Below are 24328 nucleotides of genomic sequence, written 5' to 3' on the forward strand. Positions count from 1 at the left end.
CACAATTACAACAGCATGTGTTGTTGGAGAAAAAAATGAAAATAAAAGAAGTCCTTATCTACTGAGGAATGGCTGAACAAATTATAGTACATGAAGGTGACAGAATATTGTTCTGCTGTAAGAAATGATAAAAGAGAAAAATTCAGAGAAACATTAGAAAATGTTTATGAATGGATGCAGAGTGAAGATAGTAGAATTAGAATAATAATTTATTCAATGAATACCACATAGGAAAAGAAGATTATTTTGGAAGACTTAAGAACTGACCAATCATAATTCTAAAAGACTGATAATAAAATATTCTTCTCATTTTTTGGCAAAGGTGATAGACTAGAGTACAGAATGAGACATGCATTTTCAGACACAGTCAATGTATGTATTTGTTTCACTTGACTATATCGGCTACAAGGATGAGCTTTTGTTTGGGGGTAGGGAACAAGTAATTATAGTATCATTGAAAAAGAAAAAGATTATTAATAAAACACTAAAAATGCATAGGAGAAAACAGAAAGAAGCTCAAAAAGGGATATAAACAGGGCTGTGTTCTTACCATCTTTTTAAATTTAATAAGCTCTTTTTGGAAAACAAAACTATAGTATTTTATGTTTCATCTAGTCCTCCTTTTTTCTTCTTTATGTATTAAAATGCTAATGAGTGTTGATATTTAAGATCTTAAAAGAGGGGCAGCTAGGTGGCACAGTGGATAGAGCACCAGGCCTGGAGTCAGGAGAACCTGAGTTCAAATCTGGCCTCAGACACTTAATAATTCTCTAGCTGTGTGACCTTGGGCAAGTCATTTAACCCCATTGCCTTAAATAAAAATAAAAAAAATTTAAAAAGATCTTAAAAGAAAACTCATTTTCTCCCTAAAAAGTACTTGAGAAAATATCAATAACTAACAACTCATCTCTACAAAAAACATTACAAAAATAATTACACTTGTATTGTTTATGAGAATCAGTATTCTTCTAGTGATCTTGTATAGTCATGAGCCTTTGAAGAATTAAAACTGTAAATGATTCAAAGGGTAAAGGAAAAGTTAACAGAGGGTTAAGAGGAGATCAAAATATATTACTAAGGAAAATTTGCACAGGAGAAGTGACTTAAAGCATATCAGAGAAGAAGATGGTGCACCCAAAAACTTGAGTCAGGCCCCAGCACTCACTAGCTCTGAGATTTTGCACAAATCACTTTACCACTGTTGATCTCAGTTTCTTCCTACACAAAATTAATCAGTTAGATTTAGATAACTGACTTTAGATTACAGATTTAAAATTGAGAGAGGCAGAAGAGACAATGAACTGAGAGTGAGAACTGATGGAAGGTCCACATTCTCCACTGGAATTACTTTTGGTCAAACTCTTGAAAAAGGCTCTCTGTATACTGGGTAGACTGCCTGTGGATAGCTTATGGAGGTTATGAACAGGAGTTGCCTAGGGTGAGAAGGCAGAGATAGGCACTGGGCTACACTACTGCAGTGAGCACATCCATGAGTGAGATAACAGATTCATCAAAGTATTGTCTTATTAAAATAAAATTAGTTTAAATTCTGTGAGTTTATATGGATAGTAATTCTATATCTGCTTGGATTTTATTAGTATTTTTTGAGTTTATAGCTTACAATAATGTTTTAAGAGAAACCACTTTTAAGATCTTGGGTTTTCTGGAGTCTCAATACAACAAATGAAGCTTTTTATAACACATACGATCTGAGAGGTTGAGATCTCCTCTGCTGTAGAATTTCATATTTAGTTATTTTATTTTAGGGTAATGCAGTTGGCAGGTAATTAGCAAGCAGCTTGGGGAAGTTCATATTGCTCATTTTTTGGCGTTTCAATTCGGAATGTAGATATGTCAATTTATACCACACTGTGCACCACTGTGGTTTTACATGTTCCTTGCTTCTATTAGACAGTTTTTAGGATCTGCTCATTTGCAGTGATAACACTGAATAGCTTTGTCCCATTTCCAATAATGGTCTTGGGCAACTAGGTGGCTAAATGACTAGAGTAGAGTATTGGTTGTGGAGTTGGGAAGGCTCATCTTCCTGAGCTCAAATCTGGTCTCAGACACTCCCAAGCTGTGTGGCCCTGGACAAGTCACTTAACCCGGATTGGCTCAGTTTCTTCATTTGTAAAATTGAGCTGGAGAAGGGAATGGCAAATTACTCCAATATTTTTGCCAAGAAAACCCCAAATGGGCTCACGAAGAATCAGGCATGACTAAAACGAATAATGACAAAGCACTTCTGCCTCTTCTTTCAGAATTAGTTGTCAAAGAATCTCAGAGTCTGAAGGGACATCAGAAGTTAACTAATCCAACATCTACTCTACGGAATACTTAGATTACACAGGATCTCCCTGAAGACCTTCAGTAATCAAGAACTCACTACCTTCCATGTCAGTCTATTCTAATTTTGAATAGCTCTAATTTTTAGGTCTCTTCATGCTTTTCTGCAACTTCCATTTTTAAACATTTTATTTATTTATTTTGAATTTTACAATTTTCCCCCTAATATAGCTTCCCTCCCCCCCCACTCACCCACAGAAGGCAGTCTGTTAGTCTTTACATTATTTCCATGATCTAAGTTGAATAAGAGATAAGTTGAATAAGTGATAAGAGAGAAATCTTATCATTAAGGGAAAAAAATAAAGTATAAGAGATAGCAAAATTATATAATATGTTAGCGGTTTTTAAAAAAAAATTAAAAGTCTTTGGTCTTTATTCAAACTCCACAATTCTTTCTCTGGATACAGATGGGATTCTCCATCACAGATATCACAAAATTGTGCCTGATTGTTCACTGATGGAATGAGCAAGTCCATCAAGGTTGATCATCACCCCCTTGTTGCTGTTTTGGTACAGAATGTTCTTCTGGTTCTGCTCATCTCACTCAGCATCAGTTCATGCAAATACCTCCAAGATTCCCTGAATTCCCATCCCTCCTGGTTTCTAATTGAACAATAGTGTTCCATGACACACATCACAGTTTATTTCCCCCAACTGAAGGACATTCACTTAATTTCCAATTCTTTGCCACCATAAACAGGTGGCTATAAATATTTGTACAAGTGATGTTTACCCTTTTTCAAGATCTCTTCACTGTATAGACCCTGTAGTGGTATTGTTGGATCAAAGGGTATGCACATTTTTGTTGCCCTTTGGGCATAATTCCAAATAGCTCTCCAGAAAAGTTGGATGAGTTCACAGCTTCACCAACAATGTATTAGTGTCCCAGATTTCCCACATTTCTTCCAACATTGATCATTGTCTTTCTGGCCATATTGGCCAGTCTGAGAGGTGTGAGGTGGTACCTCAGAGATGCTTTAATTTGCATTTCTCTAATAAGTAGTGATTTAGAGCAATTTTTCGTATGGCTATGGATTGCTTTGATTTCCTCATCTGTAAATTGCCTCTGCATATCCTTTGACCATTTGTCAACTAGGTGCAACTTCCATTTTTCATGTAAACCTTCCTTCAGTTTTATCCTTAAACATCCTTGGAATGATCTGATTTTATTAGGTCATTTGCCAAGATTCCTGTGTTCTGCCTCCATTGCTTCTTGTTTATGAGGTGATGTGGCTCATTATCTTCCAGTGTTCTCTCCTCTGTGATGTTTTAAAAAGTAAGTGTATCTTCCACACTGGCAAGGCTACTGGCCATTATTTCTCTTTCCTTGGCCAGAATATCAAATATTTGCTGAAGTATTTTCTAAGTTCTTTTGAACCTTTTTTATTTGGATATTGTTCCTTCCTGTCATGACCATCCTTCATCTTCTGTTTTTCCTGTGTGAATCTTACTCTTCCTTCAAAGTAAAGTCCTCATTCAAATTTCTTCACAATCTTTCCTTGATTACTCTAATTCATTCTGACTTTTCCTGAATATTCTGAACTCTTATTTTACAAATAGTCTATACCAGTGGTGTCAAATTGAAATAGAAATAGGGCCCTCTAATTTGGATTTAAGGATCCCTATGGACAGCAGATTGAATCAGAAAATCACAAATTAATATTATTTATGTTTTACTGCATTTTTATTTATTTTGTTAATTATTTTTCAATTACATTTTAATCTTTTTTAAGTCACATGTGGTCTGTGGGCCTCACGTTTGACAACAGTGGTCTGTAACACTTGGTTTTGTACCTGATTTCAGTTATATTAGATTGTTCTCTAACTTCTTAGACAGAGATCTTGGTTTCTCAAGGGCAAGAACAATGTCTTATATCCCCCACTTTATTCCCTGAAGTGCAAAATATGATGCTGGACACAAAACAACTACTTAATAAACAGCTGACTGACTGATAATATGTCCTCTCTGCCTTGTTACTGACATCTACTTTTAGTTGTCTTCATCGTACACAATAAATCAACAATTTTTTTGGTTATTTCTTGGGTATTTATCATTATACCATGGGATTGGCCTTTTCTTGCTACCCCATATTTGTATATACCAAGCATCACTGCAATATGGCTAAGTTATTAAATCAAGAAAATTTTAAAATAAAAATAAATCAGTAAGTATAGAGGAGACTGGTTGAGTTCAGTTAATGTCCTAAACAAACTGTGCTTACAGCCAGAAATGACGACTATAATGATGCATTAGGAAGTGAATGGCAGGTACATTTATTAATTCAAACAACAATCCAAAAACTCATCAGGAAAATTCTTCCTCTTCACCAATCATCTGTCATAGAGTGTTAGAACACTTCACCACATCATCCATTTTTATAAAATTCAAACCAAGGAAGCTATTGCAAATCATTATATGTCAATTTTTGAGGGAAATGAGGAGAAAAATCTATCCATATCCCAGAGAGCAATCTAAGAAGCATTTGTGATGTACCTACTATGGGCAAGAAAGGCACTGCTGTGGGGACTAGGGATTCAAAGACAAAATGAAAAGAGACCATGCAAACCAGTAGTCTAAATTAGAAATTACTTTTAACTGTTTAGTAACTGGCTATTTCCATGTTTTAAATTCTGATCACCACAGTTTCTAGCTGGATAGCCTTTAGGGAAGTACACTTAGCTAGGCAACCTGCCTTCAACTTCTCCATTACCCTCATCCCACGCCACAAGGTCAGTGATCTCAATTGTCGTGGAATAGCAAAGCTAAATTGTGAGTCAGATTTGCCTTAGTTAACTTCAGTTTTATTTGAAAAGTGATAATCTTGGTGTCTCCAACAAAAGAATCAGAATGAAGAGAAATCAGCACTATCTGAAGAAGCTATTTCTACAGGCTTATTAATTCCCTTCAAGTCACCAACCATTTAATAAGAGCTTACTATATTTGGCACAAGAATATTCCTCAAGTAAATACAAGAAATACCTGAATGTATAAATGTTCAATTTGGGATACAGATGCAATAAAACAATACAAATAGTGTCTATATTTGAACAATTTAACAAGGTAAGGCCCTGAAGCCAGCTTGAGAATCATGAAACCTATTTATCACTAATGGGTGTGCATAAGAAATAACAAAATAAGGCTAAGGTAACTAGAAGGAAAATATCAGTGGTCATTTTATATACAAGGGGAGAGAGAGCATCAATAACCTGGATTACTTATTGGGTTCCTGCCTTGGATTTTCACTTGTAGGAACACTCTCAGGAGTTCAACGGCCTGAAAAATCAATCATGGCCCAAAGAGGAAAGAGGCTTTGTTCAAGGAATCTATCATTATAATTGCCTTTGCTCCTCCCCAAAGCATGAGTATTTAGGAAAGGGACATACAATTATACAAAGTGGGACTTCAGCCAGGCTTTGAAGGAGGCACTTAACTAGTCTGGTAGAGGATAAGTGGGGGCAGCAATTTGGAGAAGTGAAAACAACCCTGACCTTGGAGTCAGAAGATGGGCTTGAAATTCTGATGAGGCTAGTTCCTTTGTTGTGACACTGAAAAAGGTCACTTGACTCTAGGGAAGAGTTGCTTCCTCTGTAAGAAGGGGTTGCATAAGGTGATCTCTTAGGTACCTTCTAACTCTAAATAGTGTGATTACATAAAGATGAGGAAGTAAATGAGGGTGTCTCATTCACAAAGTAGTCTGAGACAAAGTGGGAGATAGGCAGTCACCTGGACAGACCTGATCTAGTCTATTCTAGTTTGCTCTAACCATCTCACTCTCTTTTGCTCACAATGCCCCTTCCTGGGCTCCCTCCAGTAGAGGGATTCTCAGAGACTTTTTGTTTCCAACCAACCCTAAGTTTTCTGTGTATGTGTCTCAAGTGAGGGTATTAGACAATAGATGTTCTTTATTCGATAATCTGAGTCTTTATTCTTGAAGCACTCCTTTTCTGAGCCATATATTCCTGTATGTTAGGTGAGAATACTGAACTCTATGGAATTCTGAGTCTGCTTCCAATTCAGACTTGAGTAACTTTACCTGAGCCTCAGTTTCCCTGTGTGTCTATTGAAGGTATGGGGTTCCATGGGCTCTTCATTGGAAAAATGGTAATATTCTCTTTTAAAATTCAATTTTAAAAAAATTTTTAGTTCCAAATTCTCTCCCCTTCCATTCCCCACTCACTGAGAAGGCAAGGAAAGCATAGCCCATTACAAATATGTGTAGTCATGCAAAACAACTATCTAGTAGCAAAGTTCAAAAAAAAGAAGGAAGAAAAGAAAAAAGTTTCATTATGTATTCTGAATCCATCATTTTTCCAAATGGAGGTATGTAGCATTTTTCATCATGAGTCCTTTGTAATTCTGATTGGTCCATGTGTTGATCAGAGTCACTAAGTCTTTCAGAGTTCAATTCATACAATTCTGCCCAGGTTTTTCTGAAACTATTCCCTTCATCATTTCTTAAGCACAATAGTATTTTATCACATTCATATACCATAATTTGTTTAGCCATTCCCCAACTGACAGACATTTCCTCAGTTTCCAACTTTCATAAAAGGATTTGCTATAAACATTTCTGTACATATGGGTCCTTTCTATCTTGATCTCTTTGGAAGATAGGTTTGATAGCATTATCTCAGGGTCAGAGGGTAGCACAGTTTAATAGTTTTTTGAGCATGGTTCCAAAGCACTTTTCAAAATGGTTGGATCAGTTCACAGCTCTACCAACAATGCATTAAAGTACCTGTTTTCCAGGGCTCTGGTGTTCCCAAACCCAATCTATATAACTGAAATACAGAGCAGAAACCATCATAGGTTTCTATAGCACTCTTTTCTCAAAGATGATGAAATGCTTTTTGAAAAATCCCTTAAAATCATTAATATTTGAAGCCCTTCAGCAGCTTAAAGGTGGCTCTCAAGGAACACTAAGGAAGGGTATTGGTCATTGTAGAAAACATCCTAAACAAAGCTGTTAGAAAGAGAAATTGAGACTATAGAAAATGAAATTCAAAGCTATAGAAGACCGACAGGTCAGAAGATGAAAATGAGAAAAGGAAGAAATAATTTGAATGGGAATGAGACCCAGAAAACTCTATTTCTCTCCCCCACCTCCACCAAAGAGATGATGCTGGAAAAAATTTCCATGTTTATAATGGGAAAGCAGAAATAAATGGAGTTCAGAACACAAGCAGATTAAAAGCAAAGTAATTTGGGCATGAGATGGCAATAGCATTATTCTTTCTTTGCTTACTTATAAAGGAAATGGGCTTCAGGGAAAGAAGTGATCCTAACTGGGACTGGGAATGAGCAAGAAAAGATTATTTAGTCACCAAATCCTTTGGTACTAAGAATGGCCAGAAATGGTTTCTGTATTTCAAAGGGAGGTCAGGAAAAGGATGAACTCAACCTGGACTAGAAAACTGTTAGTCTTTCTGGGTAACAATAAGCTCAGTTTATAATACTGCCTAGTCAGTTCCTTAAGGTAAAGAGAAAAGCATCAAGGTAGTTTCATTGTTAGGTATCTTGGTTCAAACGTCTTTATAAAATTACTAAGAAAATCAGCATGAAAAGAATTAATTTTACCTAGAAACTTTTCATTTTTTAAGCACTTATCTAAATAGAACCATTTCATTCAAATCAAACAGCTGCCTGGCTTACCATGACTGTTAATACTAGACTAATCTAGAAACATCTAAGTTTGCCATCTGCCCACTATTGTTGAACAAACCAGAAATTACCATGTCTATTCAAACAGTCATTGCTAAAGTCCAAAAAGCCTGCTTTTTTTGAAGGTCATAAGTATTAGGTTTTTCCCCTCACTGTTGCAAGGGATGGAAAGGCAAGGGTGAGGGACTGAATGTGCCTATAAAAGCTCTTCTCCACATTTGTAAAGAATGTTACTGATTGACTCAAGACTACGTGAATAGGTATGATTAAATAAGCCATGGCCATCATTCCTTTTCTTGGCATATGCAGAATTCTTTGATATGTGATTGCAGTTGCCAACAGCAAAAGCTGTGGGTTGCCTGTCATGTCTTGTCCCGAGTTTTGGCCAAACAAAGCCACCTCGTCCAGATCTTCTTGCTATGTACTGGCAGCCTTTGTGTCGGTCATGTTGACAACAGCTCTTTCAGCCCTCTTCAAAGAGAGCCTTCTGCCTGCTCTACGAAGTTGACCATAAAAATAGTTTCTTCATCATCTTTTGTCATCTTTCCTCCACATATCAGTTTTAAAAAAGGGTCCAAAATACAAAATGGAAATGGTCTCAGTGGCAATCAGTGAAGAAGTTCTCGTTTCCACGGCTTTCAGGGTCAGGAGTGACTGGAAACTTCATTGGGAATTTAGAGGAGAAGGGGTCAGATGCAGCGTTATATTTACATAAAACAATGCTGATTATGTTTTAAGAAAGAGGAGTAAGAAGATGTTATTTTGTTTGCCCCTGTACTGTACACACTTAGTCACACCTTTACTGCTTCCATTCCCGACTCCACTTGGAAATCTCCCCTTTTGATTCCTGACCATCTGCTCTCTTTAACAATGCTCTGAGAAAGCTGATAGTTGTTTCACAGATGGCCATGGCCTAAAAGGAGGGATTAAACTTAAGTTATTTGATTCGAGTCAATGCAGGAGAAGATGGCGATCAACTCCATGACTTTTTAATATCAGAGAAAACTGTCACATGAAAGCCTATGACCAAACCTGCATCAAATATTTCAGTTTACCAAATACCAGACAAAAACGGGCAATGAAATAGGTTCCTCAGGGTCTTGTCAATGGCCTTTTGCAACTCAAAGATTTTATGATTCTACACAGGTGAATCATGAAAATCAAAGGGATTGTTCTCACACCAGCAAAATCCCATTCTATGCTGGAGTTTCTGAATTGCAAAAGTCAGTTCAAATGACAGGTTAGGAATAGGACTATCCATATAGCATACTTAACAACTCACTATGTTGATATTAGATTCTAAAATTTAAATAATCTGATGACAAACTATGGGAAAAAATTTATTTTTTGAAAGTAGAGTAGGAAAAGTTCAGTCAACCAGTCAAAGCAATTGCCCAACTTCTGCACGGTTTGTTGGCAAATTTGCTGTATTATTTTAGGAGAGTTTTCTTCCCAAATACTATCTAATTCTGAAATCTTACTTGGGCAAAATTCAACTTGAGAAACACATGTTTAATGAATTCCTGCAAATCTGGTACAATTTAAATTAAGAAGAATATATACAGTTAATCAGTGATTTTTCTGATGGACAGTGAAGCCAACTGCTGTCTCTTAGCTGATAGAAAAGAAAGAGGACTTCACTCAATATTTTATCAACTGGAGATCAGTAAAAAAGAAAGGAAATGATAGCTGAGTTTTATTCAATAGCACAAAAGCTACTTGAACAAGGAAACACAATCTTTCAGCTATCTACTAAACTGTCACCAAGTGATGGTTTCTCTAAACTGTAGTTGCTTCTATCTAACATGGAAGTGGAAATCCTAAAATCTAGAGTGAAAATTCAAAATGATTTGTTAGGTTTTTAAAAAAAACCTACAATAATGTTGTGCCACAGAAAGAAATTCTAAAAATGACTACAAATTACTACTGCAGACAATCATAATGTGCTTGCATTACAGACACCAAATCTCAAAACTGTTTTCTCTTCTAAATTAATCAGAGAGAAAACAGGTAAGGAAATCAAATACATATACTGTTCCGTCTTGTCTATAAAGAGACATCTGTATAATATGTCCTATACTCTTGCCAATAATCATAGCAGTAAAACACAGAACAAAAAAACACACTGCCAAGAAAAGAGAAATTCAGGAGGCTCTACTCATAATTTTAAAAGCTGCAAGGGAGGGACTGTTTTGGAGACAGATGTCTGGGAAAAAAACCCAGAATGATGTGAACTGGGATAGGGATATAAAAATTTGGCTGGTGTGAAATTTAATGTAGACCATAGCTATTGTATTGATTGGAGAGCTGAAAACTTGTGGTGCTGTGTCTTGCCAAATAAAAAAAAAATCAACTGAGCCAATCAACTAGGCAATCATAGTTCAAAACAGTAATGGTTAATTATAACATGACAACAATAACTAATCTTTATATAGAACTTAAAGATTGGCAAAATGTTTTAACAAACATTATCTCATTTGACTCTTAAAACAACCTTAGGAAGGAAGTCCAGTGATCATCTCCATTTTACATAGAAGGAAACTGAGATAGAAAAGTTAAATGACTTGTCTAGGCATCAGAGCCCTAGTTATTTACTGTCTGATGTGGAATTTGAACTGAAGGGTGGTGCAGTGGATGGAGCATCGGCTTTGGAGTCAGGAGGATGGGAGTACGAATACAGCCTCAGACACTTAACACTGACTAGCTATGTGACCTTGGGCAAGTCACTTAACCCGGACTGCCTCACATCCAAGACTATCTCCAGTCATTCTGATTCACATCTGACCATAGGGCCCAGATGGCTCTGGAGAAGAAAAGTGAGGCAGGAGACTCAGCACAGCCCCCTCACTCAAATCCAATTCATGTGCTTGTCATGACATCAAATTCAAAAAGGAAGGACAAACATATTTGCTAACTCATCAATCTTTAAATATTGCTGTAAGGCTCTGCTATGCAGGATTGTAAGAAGCCAAGAAACCTATCTAAGGCTTGTTAGATAGGGGAAATCAGTATGAGAACCTTAGGGCAAAGCTCAGGAAATAGTGGATGAATGGTTGGATGGGATTAAGCAGAATCCCACTTCTCCCTTGAATGTTTCTTTCAAGGAGAGCAGGAAGGAGTCTGGGGACTTTAGCAACATGGCAGACTGGCACCCAAAGGGGAGATTGCTGCTGGCAAGATTTTGACATGAGTATATAGTAATAATCCTCAAGAGGATAAAACAAAGTAGTGGCTAGGAATCAAAGCTTTTATCCTTTGGCTATAAGCACTAGCAAACACTTTTCCTGAGCAGACCTCAACCAAAAAGCTTTGATCAAATCATGACACAATTTCACTACACCATTTTCCTCTCATCTTTGTTAATATTGTGATAACAGAGTTTTGACATGACTAGTGACTTTTATGTTTTGCGTGACCCAAGTTAACAAAGCTCTTGTTCTCCAGGTTCCATATTCTGCTGCCTTCGCCAGGGCCTTCCCTTTGGATAGATCTCTTGTTGCCCAAACTGCCTTGTGCATTGTCTCTTCATTGGAAGGTGAGCTCTTTGAGGACAGTGACCTTATTTTTGCCTTTTTTTCCACATCCATACATAAAAAGCACTTTTCAACTGTTACCTGACTGACCTGTCATCTCAATTCCCATGGAGAAGATTGTGATAAACAGTCATCATGTTTCTACACTAGCCTCTGAGGAGACTGCAATCAGTGCCTTCCATCCCTTTTTGATCATGTATGCTATGAGTACATTTTTTGAGGAAGTAGTACCCATATATATATTTAGGAAAGCTAGATAGCACAGTGGATGGAGCACTGGCCTTGGAATCAGGAGGATTGGAGTGTGAATCCCATCTCAGATACTTGACTCTTATAAGCAACCTTGGGCAAGTCACTTCACCCTAACTGCCTTGCATCCAGAGCCATTTCCAGTGTCCTGATTCATATCTGGCTACTGGATCCAGAAGACTCTGAAGGACAAAGTGAGGTTGGTGACTTAGCACAGCCCATCCCCTCCATTCCCCCCACTGAAATCCAATTCTTGTGCTTTGTCATGGCATCACCTCCCTGATGTCATGGTCTTCTTTGAGAATGAAGGACAAAAATCATCAACTTCATATTTGTTTAGAACTTATATACTTATGCTACTAAATATATGCTCATATATTATGTACATCATGAAGCACAGAGGACAGGGTTTGGAGGTGTGATTGCATTGATATAGAAAAGTTCCCTCCACCAAGGAGACTGGAAATGAACAGTCTCAGAGAGCTACCTAGCATGAAGAGGTCAGCCTTGGGTCTACACAGCCCACCATGCTACAGAAGATAGGCTGAACCAGACCAACATGCCATTGGGGAGAGGGGGTTCAGCAAGAAATGCCCCACTCTCCCTCCATTCCTCCCTTCTCCATTTGCCTGATAATTTATAGATGATCTTTAGGGTGTGCCCGAGCAGTCTATTCAAACATGATTCTAGGGTAAAGTCCCTCCAGGTCTTTCAGCACATTTTAATCCAGATTCTCACTTAATTATGGTATGATGTCACTGGTATGATGGTGGGTTATATTTACATAAAACTAGATACCATCATTTATAAGTCCACTTAATCAAGCACAACTAAACTACAATTGGCTGCAATATTTGGAAAGAGTGAATAGTAAGAGTGAATTCCTCAATAATATGGAACTGCTACTTTTTCTTCAGGACAGGCACTACATAGCATGTGAATCAAGGCTGGGGTACCAGAGTAAATCTGTACATTGAAAATTAGTAATATTTACATTCCCTTTATAAAAAAATGTAAAAATACAATGCTAGCATTTTCTTCTAACAGTCCAATGGGTCATCACCCAACACAACTATGGAAATGATTTCTGTTCAATTTGTGGTTTGGAATAGATGGACTCCAAAGACCTTTCCAATTCTGGATTCTGTACTATAACCATAAATTCAAATGGTGGCAACATCATCCAATGAGTATAGAGTGGATCTGGTGAATGTGAAATTTCTACATAGAGTCAGCACTGCTTACTAAATCTACTTTGCTCTATGTTAAGTGAGATTATTTACATTAAAATCAGGAGTGACTGCAAAAGAAAAGCAATCCCAAGAGGATCTTTTAAAATGTTTTTTATTTTGAAAGTATTTTTCTATAAAATAGAAATTATATGATATATCTCACTTAGTCTAAAGTACCTTTTAAATAAGAAAAATCACTTATGCCAATGTTGTAGGCAAGATATGAAAGAAACTAGAAAGATTTGGGTAAGAGAATGAAGGAACGCCTTTTATAACAATGGAACAATGAAAAATGGAGATGATCTGACAAATAATCATTTCTCTACTGTTAAGTGAATTCACGGGATAATAACTCAATCTGTCATATATGACCTCCTAAAATGGCTTTTCCACAAAGCCTGGTTCTTCAGAATATAATGCATTTTTGAGCTGCAAATTATGCAGAGCTGGCTACTGTTCCAAGAATCTGTCTAGACTTCACTAAGGCTACAGAGTTGGCTATATACAAATGCTATTAAAAAATAAACTCTTATTTTCTTCAAGAAAGAGAAGATGAGACCTAATTAGGCCAAAGTATGGCAAAACAAAAACAAGTAGAAATAGAAATTGGTTATCCCATTAACTAGTATAGTTTTTTTAGGCATAAGATGTTGTAGAGACTTTCTCCCAAATTCCATGGATTCTGAATAGTATATGCTGTTAAAAAAGGTATGGACAGATGGAAATAAATGGAAGGAAAACATGTGTATAGGAGTTTTATGTGTGTGTGTGTGTGTGTGTGACTCAATCTTATTCTGGAATCGGTTTTTGTATATAGTAGCTTCCATGTGATCAATTATGGAAATTTAGCTACTGAAATATCCAAAGAACATCATTACAAGGGAATTTCTCCCATAACCCACGGCAAAGGAAGACATATTGTAAAGGACTCAAGGACCATGCTCTACCAAGTCAGCGTAGCCTGAAATCCTTCTGGCTTCATAAAAGTATCATGGCCTGTCAAGATGCTAGTGATAGCACCTGAAAAGAAGGTAGTGTAAGAGGGAACAAAGAATAGTTTCTCTTAGAATCATAGTATGCTGCAAAATAATCTAATATAGCACTTTCATTTTACTTTCATCGGTTAGCTTTTGTTTCCTTTTCCAGTTGATTAATTTTACTTTTTGATGCATTGCATCCCTTTTCCAGCTGGTCGTATTTTTTGGCAAGTTACATTCTTTTCCCATTTGGTCATTGTTATTTTTAGGAGGTGATTTCTTCAGTCAATTTTTTATAATTCTCCTGCATGACTCTTGTATCATTTTTTCATTTTTCTTCTTCCTCTCTTCTTTAGTTTTTAATTTTTTTTGAGATCTTCCAAAGAGGGTTTGGATTTGAGGCCAATTCATAAACTTCTCTGAGATTTTCCATGTAGGCAATTCGTTACTGCTTTCTTCTGAGATGGCATATTTATCATTACTATCAGAATAGTAGCTTTTATGGTTAGCACTCTGTGTTTTTGCTCATTTTCACTATTGAACTCTACTCCTGGTACAGGGAGTATAGACCTGAGCTTTCTGTGCTGGGGCTGGGGTCGATCCCTGGCTTATCACTTGCCAAGGTGTTGCCCCCGCAGCCCAGGTATTCCCATCCCAGTCCTGTCTACTGCCCCAGATTTCCAGGGCTCAGACTTTGTCTGGGGTTGAACCCTCCTGATGATCTGCTATTGAGCTGACTTGCTGAGCAGAGACCTGAGTTGTGCTGTGGCTAAGTCTCCCACTGGCTTTCCTGCTCTCCTGTCTACACTGGGCTATACTTCCCTTTTACCCCAGAAGAGACAGACCTTCACTGAAGTTCCTCCACAATATCTTGAGTTGAGAACGTGTTTCACTTTTTTTTTTTTTTTTTTGGTTGGGATATGTAGCTTTAAGGTCCAGGTAGAGGCTTCATTTAAAGTTGAGTCTAGCAAAGCTCCAGGAGCTTCCTACCTCAAAAACCACCATCTTGACTTTCATTTTACAAAGGAGGAAAATGAGGCACAGAGTCATGGTGATTTGCAAAAAGTCACACAACCAGTCAATGACAAAGTAGCATACAGCTCTCATGATCTAGCACTCTTGCTATTTTAACACACTGCCAAGGGAAAGGATAACTAAGCAGGAGAAAAAAAAATTCAGGTAACTCAGGGAAGGCAGTAGTTTAGCTTATGTTTGTGAGGAATGTTATGAAATACTTTTGAAATTGTCCAAAGACTGATGACCAACTGTGGTACTATGGTACCCATTTCCTGAGAGAGAGGTGATGGATTCAAGATGCAGTCCACTTTTTTTGACATGACCAATGTGCAAACTGGTTTTGCTTGCCTGTGTATTTGTCACAAAGATTTTTTTTTTTGGTGAAAGGAAAAAAATAAATGCTTATAAACCAAAAACCAAAATGAAAGAAACAGGAGGGAACAGATAACTTTCCACTATTAAACAAAAAAAAAATAAAATTTTACTCTTTAATAATGCATTTTGGAATTTTCCCAAGAATTGAAATTAAGTCCAGCAACCTATCAGATGAATCTAAGTTTTCTTATTTTATGTTTCATACTTGTGTAGAAAGAGCTTTGCAATTTTTACAAATGTAAGGGGGTTCTGGCAAAAGTTTAGATGACCTCATTTGGCAGATCCATGCACAGGATGCTAGGGAGAAGATAGTGTTTCTCTCTATGGAAGATGGTAGGGAGCTGTTTCTGGCAGAGGTGCATGGAGAGACAGACTGTGGAGCACACACAGTCTGTAACTGGTTCCAGATGGTTAACCATGTGTGGAACAGGAGACACTGGTTGGCCGAGGAGGCAAACTTCAGCTGGAGTCTCATGGCCTCACTCACTTCTGAAGGTACACTCTTGGTGTACAATGAAAAGAGGATGGTCTGAGATAACCTTGGGAGTTTTGAAAGGTTGGAAAAGCACTTCAGAGCAATCTAGGAGTCTGCCTCCAGGCTGGGTTTCTCAGCCAGTGATAGCCTGGCACAGAGGCTGCCTCTGGAGATGAACCTGGCAGAACAATGCTAAAGAGGAACTGAGCTAAGCCAAGCCTGTGCTTTACCCCTACCTGGCAGAACAATGCTAAAGAGGAAATGAGCTAAGCCAAGCCTGTGCTTTACCCCTACCTCTTCCCCAGTTAGTATAAATCTTGGAGCTATCAGGAGAAATATTTGCTCAGGTTATGTCTTTGAAGCAAATGTCTTTCATAAAAACTAGGTGATGGGAAGTGGTTAAATGGAACTGAAATGCCAGTCAATGGCACTCTTAACCACGGGGGGAGAGGGCAGGAAGACAGACACAGTGGAGACTCAAGCAGATGGCAGGAGAGAAAAACCCTGGAACATTGAAGGGACATATGTAGCCCACTTTGCTTTGAAAAGAGTAAATATGCTATATATAAAATGAAGTAATTATTATATTTTTCAAGTCCAGTAGATTTTTTAGTACACCAACCTACCCTATTCTGTTTCCCTTCCCAGATGGTTGCTTCAGGGCTGATGTAAGTCCTGAGAAATCTGCATTTTCAATTAGATCAGATTATTAAATCTGATTATTATTAAAATTATAATTAATAACAAATAATAAATTAAAGCAAAGACAGAAAAAACGAGAGGCCAATATAACCAATGATACTGGTGCAAAAATACTGAATAAAAATATTAGCAAAGAGGCAACAAGCAAAATATAATCAAAAGATTATTCCCTATGACCAGTTGGATTTATATCAGAAATGTAGGGAGAGTTCACAATTAGGAAAGCTATAAACATAAAAGACTTTATTTCACTATCTCAGATAGCTTCTGCATTTTGTAGTTATTTTGAATAGAATTTCTATTTCATTCTTTTAAGTTTTATTAGTAATATGCAAAAGGCTGATAATTTGTATGGGTTTATTTTTTATCTTGCTACTTTACTAAAGTTATCAATATTTTGATTAATTTTTTCACAAAAATTCATAGTTATATTTACAGATAAAAAGTCTGGCAAAATATAGTATTAATTTATATTAAAAATACCAAAACCACCAGAATAAACAGACCTTTCCCTTAATATGATAAATTTGACTTCAGTCAATAAGCATTTATTATGTTCCTATTATAAGCCAGAAACTCTCCTAAGACTGGACACACAAAGGAAGACCTCCAAACAGTGCCCTGCTCCAAGGAAGCTCCCATCTAAAACTCAGAGCTGACATAGTTTGTCATCAAAAAGCATGAGAAAAGGCTTTCTAATAGATGCAAAGCAAGATCTCTCCTGCCACTGCTATTATTTGTTACAGATCTAGAAATGCTGCTTACAAAAATAAGATTAAGAAGAGAATGTAGAAAAAAGAACAGAATTTAAAAATTCATCTCTATTTGCAGATGAAATGATAGTTTATTGAAAATTAACCAGAATGCCAGTAACTTCAGTAAAATAGAATATAAATAAACCCATACAAATTATCAGTCTTTCTGTATATTACAAATAAAACTCGGAGGAGAGAGAAAAGAAAATGCCATTCAAAATTACTACAGAGTCAAAGTACTGAGATATGCTCAGCATTTTAATTGGCTATAACAATAGAAAGTCATTTACAGAAATAAAGGAAAGCAAATAATTGCATGAAGTCATAGTTTATGATTGGGCCATGCCAATATACTAAAAATGATACTTGTACCTAAATTATTTTATGGAACTGGTTCTTTACTAATTAAACCAAGAAGAGATTACTTCAAAGACCTAGACAAAATAACAGTAAAGTTCAATTGGAAAAGCAAAAAGTCAAGAATCTTTTTTTTTTAATGGGGTCACATTTGAACTCAGGTCCTTCTGACTATAGGGTCAGTGTTCTATCCATTGTGCCACATAAGTGCCCCAAAAGATCAGGTATCATAAAGGAAATCAGGGTGGGGGAAGAAATGAAGGGAGGTTACCAATACCAGATGTTCAACTATTTTACAACCATAAAAAACTATTTGGTACAGGTAAAGAAATTCAAAGACTAATGGAACAGACAAGGGAAGCAAGATCCAAAAATAATCAAACACAGTAGCCTAATAGAGGATAAACCACAGGTTAAGTTTTTTTTAATTTAAAATTTTTTTTATTTATGGCAATGAGGTTAAGTGACTTGCCCAAGGTCACATAGTAAGGCAATCATTAAGTGTGTCTGAGGTCACATTTGAACTCAAGTCCTCCTGACTCCAGGGTTGGTGCTCGATCTACTGTGCCACCTAGTTGCCCCATAAGATTTTCTATTTGATTACTAGATATCCTTGAAAGTTGGGCAAGGATTAGGTTTAGAACAACTTACGTTATGTACTATGATAAATCCAAATAAATAAAATAAAAGGAGATATTTTGTACAACTATGGCTAAGATGAGCATTCTGAAAGAAACCAAGGAAGGCAAAAATGGAGAGCATAATTATATTCCATCAATTAATGTAGTTACAACCCAGTTAACTGGGGAAAAAAATCTTTGTGGCTAATATTTCTGATTTAAGGTTTGATATCGCTTAGCCTAGGGCTTATCATATGGTAAGAGCTTCATAAAACTGTTGACTGATTTATATTTAAGATATATAGATAATTGATACAAAAGAGATAAGAGACAAGGGCCACTACTCAGTAGATAAGTGATCCAAAGATATGAACAGGTAAGCGTCAAAAAAGAAATGTAAATGATCAATAGCCATATAAAATCACTAATAAGAGAAATGCAAACTAAATTCATAAGGTGTTACCTTCTATCATATTGACAAAGATGCAAGATGAATAATTAGTGTTAGAGGGGATATAAAAATGTAGGTACACTAATAATGCACTATTGTTGGAGCTACAAATTGGTTCAACTACTCTGGAAAACAATTTGAAATTACACTAAAAATGATTAAATTGTCCATATTTGTTGACCCAGAGATAACACTATTAGATATATATCCCAAGATGTCAATGGCAGAGGGAATGCTCATATGTATATAAAAATGTTTATAGGAATACTTTCTGTGGTAGCAAAGAAATGAAAGGAAATAATAATAACAGCTAATATTTATATAATGCTTTGAAGATCTATAAAGATTTTTACATCTATCATCCAGGTTTATTCACTCTTACATTAATCAACTCCCACAACACTATTATCCCTGAAGCTAAGCGATGTCTGAGCCAGATCTAAAACTCAGATCTCCCTCATTCTCAGTCCAGGGCTCTCTTTACCCTGAAGGTTAGGTGGGATGGCCCATGAGTGTAATGAACACATGTGGCGACCTCAGAGAAACCTGGGAAGCTTGGGACACAAAGAAGGGGGAAGAAAGTGTGACGAATTTCTAGAGAAGCAACACAAAATGGCCATCGACAGTGGTTTTAAAAACAGAATTCCAAAGTTCTTTTTCAAATGGTTGGACTGATTCACAGCTGTACCCAGAGTGTGCTTGTCTTTCTAGACCCTCCAATAATGACAATCTATTTCCATCTTTGTGAATTTGTTGAGAATGAGATGAAACCTCAAGAGTTTTGTTTTTTCCATTTTAATTATGATCTTTTGGTTATAAATAGTTTATAATTCTTCTTTTGAAAATTATATGCTCAGGGTGGCTAGGTGGCATAGTGGATAAAGCACCAGCCCTGGAGTCAGGAGTACCTGGGTTCAAATTCAGTCTCAGACACTTAATAATTACCTAGCTGTGTGGCCTTGGGCAAGCCCCTTAACCCTGTTTGCCTTGCAAAAAAACCTTAAAAAAAAAAAAAAGAAAACTATATGCTCACATCTCTTGATTCTTTATTCATTAGGGAATGGTTGTTGTTGCCTGACTCCTATATCCATATAAAAATGATTATGCTCCTGACTGCAACTCTATTAGTTAGGTTCTGAAATTTCAGATGCTTTTTGGCATGACTACACAATTCCCAGAACGCACATCTTGAAAAGTATCTCTTCTTTCTGGCACAAATAGGTTTCCAACTGTTTCTAGAACGTTCTGCTTTCTGAAAAGTCTATTTCTTCAATTTCTCATTTTCACTTGAATCACAATTTTACCTTCTAGGACCTTTTCAGCCTTGCCTGAAGCTTCCTTACTCTGGCCTCCAAGAAATCAATAAATACATTAAGTAGAATTAGGCCTGAGGAATTAGTTCCTCCGAGGAACTTGCATGCAACGATTTTTTCTAGTCTTGAACTGAATTTTTAATAACTTTAAATTATATTTTTAAAACTATCTTGAGGTTGATCCACAATTTTTTAGTTCCTTTAAGAAGGGTGGAATTAATCAAATCTGACAAGAACTTAGATACTACTCAATTCCAGTCGATGATCACTTACTGGGTACCTACTATTGTCAATAAGGAATCACAAGTTCATGAAATTTAGTTGAAAACTAGGTTTATCATGTAGAAGGTCATGAGTTTGAATCTCAGCTGTGCTACTTCTCACTCTGTGTGGTGCCTCGGGCAAGGCACTGAGCTTCCGGCTTCAGTTTCCCAGTCTGTAATATTAAGGGGTTGGGCCAGATGAAGTCTAAGGTCCTTTCCAGCTTTAAATTCTACAATCCTAAATGTGTTGTGATTTCAACACGCAGTATGCCAGGACTCCAGCTAGCTCCAAACCTGAAAGCTGCTTTAGAATCCATTTTTTAGTGGAAGCTAAAGAACTTGAAGCACTAGCTCAGGCTCCACCACTGACTAATCTCTGCCAACTTCCTTCTTTTCTGTCTGTCACTTTACATGGTCTACTGGAACTATTGCTTGCCCTTTTCCTGCCCTTTTCCTAGCTTAGAAAGAAGTTCTGAGGAAAAATGAAATAGTCATGGATGAGACTTCTGAAGTTATCAGCTGAATTTCTAGAACAGCCTTGGCCTCCTGAGACCTCACCCCAGTACATCTCAGCCAAGGAGACCCACTCCCAGTAAAATGGTGCTCTAGTTCAGGTGCATATGGTGCAAGGGGTAGACTGTTAGATTCAGGGTCAGAAGATTAATTATTTAACACCTACCACATGTCAGACCCAGTCGCATGTATTTTGCACATATCATCTCATTTGATTCACATAACATCCAGGGAGGGAGGTGCTAGTAATATCACCATTTTACAAAGGAGGAAATGGAGGTAGTCAAAAGTTATATGACTCACCGAGGGTCACAGTGCTATTAAGTGTTTGAGTCTGGATTTGAACTTAGGATCTATGCACTGTGAAGAACAGACAAGGAAAACAATCATGATATTTGAAATTTCTGTCAATAAAATGCAGATTAGTCTAAAATAAACTTCCATCCCAAAGTGAGAAAGAATAATCCTGATTTTGAGAAAAATTAAGAAATCCCAACATCTGGAAGCAACAAAGGTATTAAGGTAGGACTGGTTAAGATTGGAGTGACTATTTCAATATAATTAGTTTTCTTTGTAATTCTCGGTATTTCATTTCATATATTTAAAAACATTCTTTTGAGAAGGAGTTGCTAGGCTTCACCCAACACTGCTAAGCAGTCTGAGTCTCAATTCAATGTTCTTTTCACTAAGCAACACTGTCTATATTCAGTCTCAAAGTTCTGTAGGGGAGAGGAAGAAAGAGAGATGAGGCTTCAAAATGGAATAAAAGTATAATTAAGCAATGAAACAGAACTAGTATGAAATAGGAAAGAATTATGGAACTCTCTGATTCACAAGAGAGTTATTAAGGTGCCATATACCCTTCTATTTTCCTTCTGACTATGGTGATAACATATTTCATACCCAAGAAATTGCTAAAACCTTGAAAAGAAAGCTTCTTTTAAAGAAATTACTGTTTCTTTCCAGATGTTTTAACAACCAGGGAACTCTAATTTAAATGTCTTCAATTTTAAGCGTTCCATGATCTTGTCTATGTGAGTTCTCAAATATTTGATTTATTCAACCAACATTTATTTATTTATTTATTGTAGTGTTCTCCAACTTTAACCATATAGATACCATATCGTAACCATTCCATCAACTTGTTACTGTTCCAAGATTCATAGAATCATAGATTTTTTAGTAGTGTAAGGGGTAGCAACATTTTTCTTATGCATCTTCTTATCACTATGTTGAGACTGATCACCCTAGATCAGGACCTCTGGTCTTTTCACTTCAAGTCTTCCACTGCTCCAATCGACCCTTTACAGAGCTGTTAAAATGAACATCCTAAAAGGCAAATCTTTCTGTGTGACCTCCTCTCCCTGCCATTCTCTTCTCCATTCCCCTCCTATGACCAGCCTATTCAACAGCTCTCTATCACTTCTAGGAGCAAGTGTAAATGCCTTGTCTTTACAACCCCATTTCTTTCCTTCCAATCTTTTCACACATAACTCCCTTGCACATATTTGACCACAGTGGCCTCTATGTGAGCTTACTTGATGTGCTCTCCAAGACTCCCCATGTCTGGTCTCTGGGCTTTTATAATATTTTCCCAGTACCCTTGGATGGTTCTTCATTCATGTCAAACTCACTAAATGTGGGCATTCCCTAAGGTCTTTTCTCTTTTTCCTCTGTGTCATTTCACTTGGTGAACTCATTGGCTCTCATAGGTTCAGTTACCATTGACATATGAATGACTCCCAGACTTAGACATCCAGCTATTATTTCTCTTTTGAGCAAAATTCCTTCATTACCAACCACCTTTTGGATAATTTGGACTTCAAATCAGATGTCTCATAAGCTTCTCAAATTCAACATGTCCCCAAGAAAGCCTATTTTCTTTCCTCTTCAAATTCTTCCATTTTTCCAACTTTCCTATTACTGTCCAAGTCACCACCAGGCTCTCAAGCACCAGGCTTGCAACCTGGTATCATCTTTGACTCTTCACTGGCATCATCCCACACACTGTCACATGTTGTCAATTTTGTTGTTCAACCTAGCAAACAGTAAATCTGTCCTGTATCTCCATACTTGCCAATTCTTCTGAGAAAATAACTTGGTGAAAGTTAGTCCCTCTTTTTCTGGCTCTTATTAAAATATCCTACATTCTTCTCCAAAAATGTAGGAGCTGTCTTTGTACATTCCTTTTTATGCAGCACACTTATTACTGAAATTGTATTCAATATCAAACCTCTTAATTATGCAATAAATGTCGATTCATTTCAATTAAATACTTTTTGAGTGCTTAAATTACCATGGGATATACAAAGAAAAAAACTTGCCACTCAAATTTATCTGTTTTCTGAATACTAGAGCAAATAAGTGGTATTAATATAACATTCAATTGTTTCTGAGGGATAAATAACCTTAGTCTTTAATTTATTCAGAAATAAATACTAAGATTCCCAAGTTCCAAAATCTTAATCTTTAAAGCTCCTTTGAGTAAACTAAATCATCTATAATGTGATTTATCTATAGACCAAATTTTTATTTCAAATTAAGTGAGAGCAATCCCAGCATTTTGCTTAACTACTTGTCCTCTATAGAACATCAATAATTATAACAAAGTCTGGAAATATAGCTACTATGGTTTTCTCATCAACCTTAATTTTACTGGAAAACCATTTCTGCTTTAGATCTGTTGAAAACTTCTTCTTGAACACTTCACTATTTATTATGTCACACACAGCAGGGAAACACTTGATGAGAAGTCCTTTCCTTGTGGTGGGAGAGGCCTGGTTCCTTTTCTTAGGCAGACTAAGTGAACTGCCTCTTTCCAATATGTCACAGGGAGCAGAGGGACTCTACACATAGGAAATGTTAAATTTTTGCTGAATGAACAAATGTTGAATGAGAGAGGTTAGGATGAAGATGACAGTTTCAGCTCCACTTATAGTCATGTCTTCATAATATTTCTTCATTATTTTGAAATGAACCCCATGAACATCAAAAGCATATCCACATTCACAATCAGGCATAAAAATGCATCCCAAATGCATTGTTAACCAACCAACAAGCATTTAATTAAGTGTCTCTTATGTAGCAGACAGTGTGATGGTCAGTCCATCAGTGACTGATCTTTTCAATTTTTTTTTTGGTACCAAAGTAACAACTGGTGAGCTGTTATGGCTACCCAACACCAAGGAAACAAGTGAAGGATCCTAGAGGAACTATCCACACAGCCACCCCCTTCTGTGGGGGATCTATCACTTCAGACTCCAATGCCATCATGAATTCAAAGCAGAAAAAGAAAGGTCAAGGCAAGGCATCTTTCTTTTCTCTGAGCAATTTCTTGGATCCAAAGTGGTCATAAAAAGCTTTTCAGGACAGATGCCTGCTCCTCAGTAGGTTTTTCTGACACTTTATGTGCCCTTCTGTTTTCCACCTTGTGTAGACTTGATGTACAAAAGGACTCATGTACTCTTTGTGCACCTCCTTCCAAG

General features: G+C 36.8%; 1 protein-coding gene across 3 annotated transcripts in view; it reads right to left on the reverse strand.

Moving 5' to 3' along the window:
• The window catches only part of MICU1 (mitochondrial calcium uptake 1), a 221362-nt gene that overhangs the window by 79520 nt on the left and 117514 nt on the right, over nucleotides 1-24328 (reverse strand). The gene's annotated exons all lie outside the window — the stretch shown is intronic.

The sequence above is a fragment of the Macrotis lagotis genome, chromosome 4 (genome assembly GCF_037893015.1).
Source record: "Macrotis lagotis isolate mMagLag1 chromosome 4, bilby.v1.9.chrom.fasta, whole genome shotgun sequence".
Taxonomy (NCBI): Eukaryota; Metazoa; Chordata; class Mammalia; order Peramelemorphia; family Peramelidae; genus Macrotis; species Macrotis lagotis.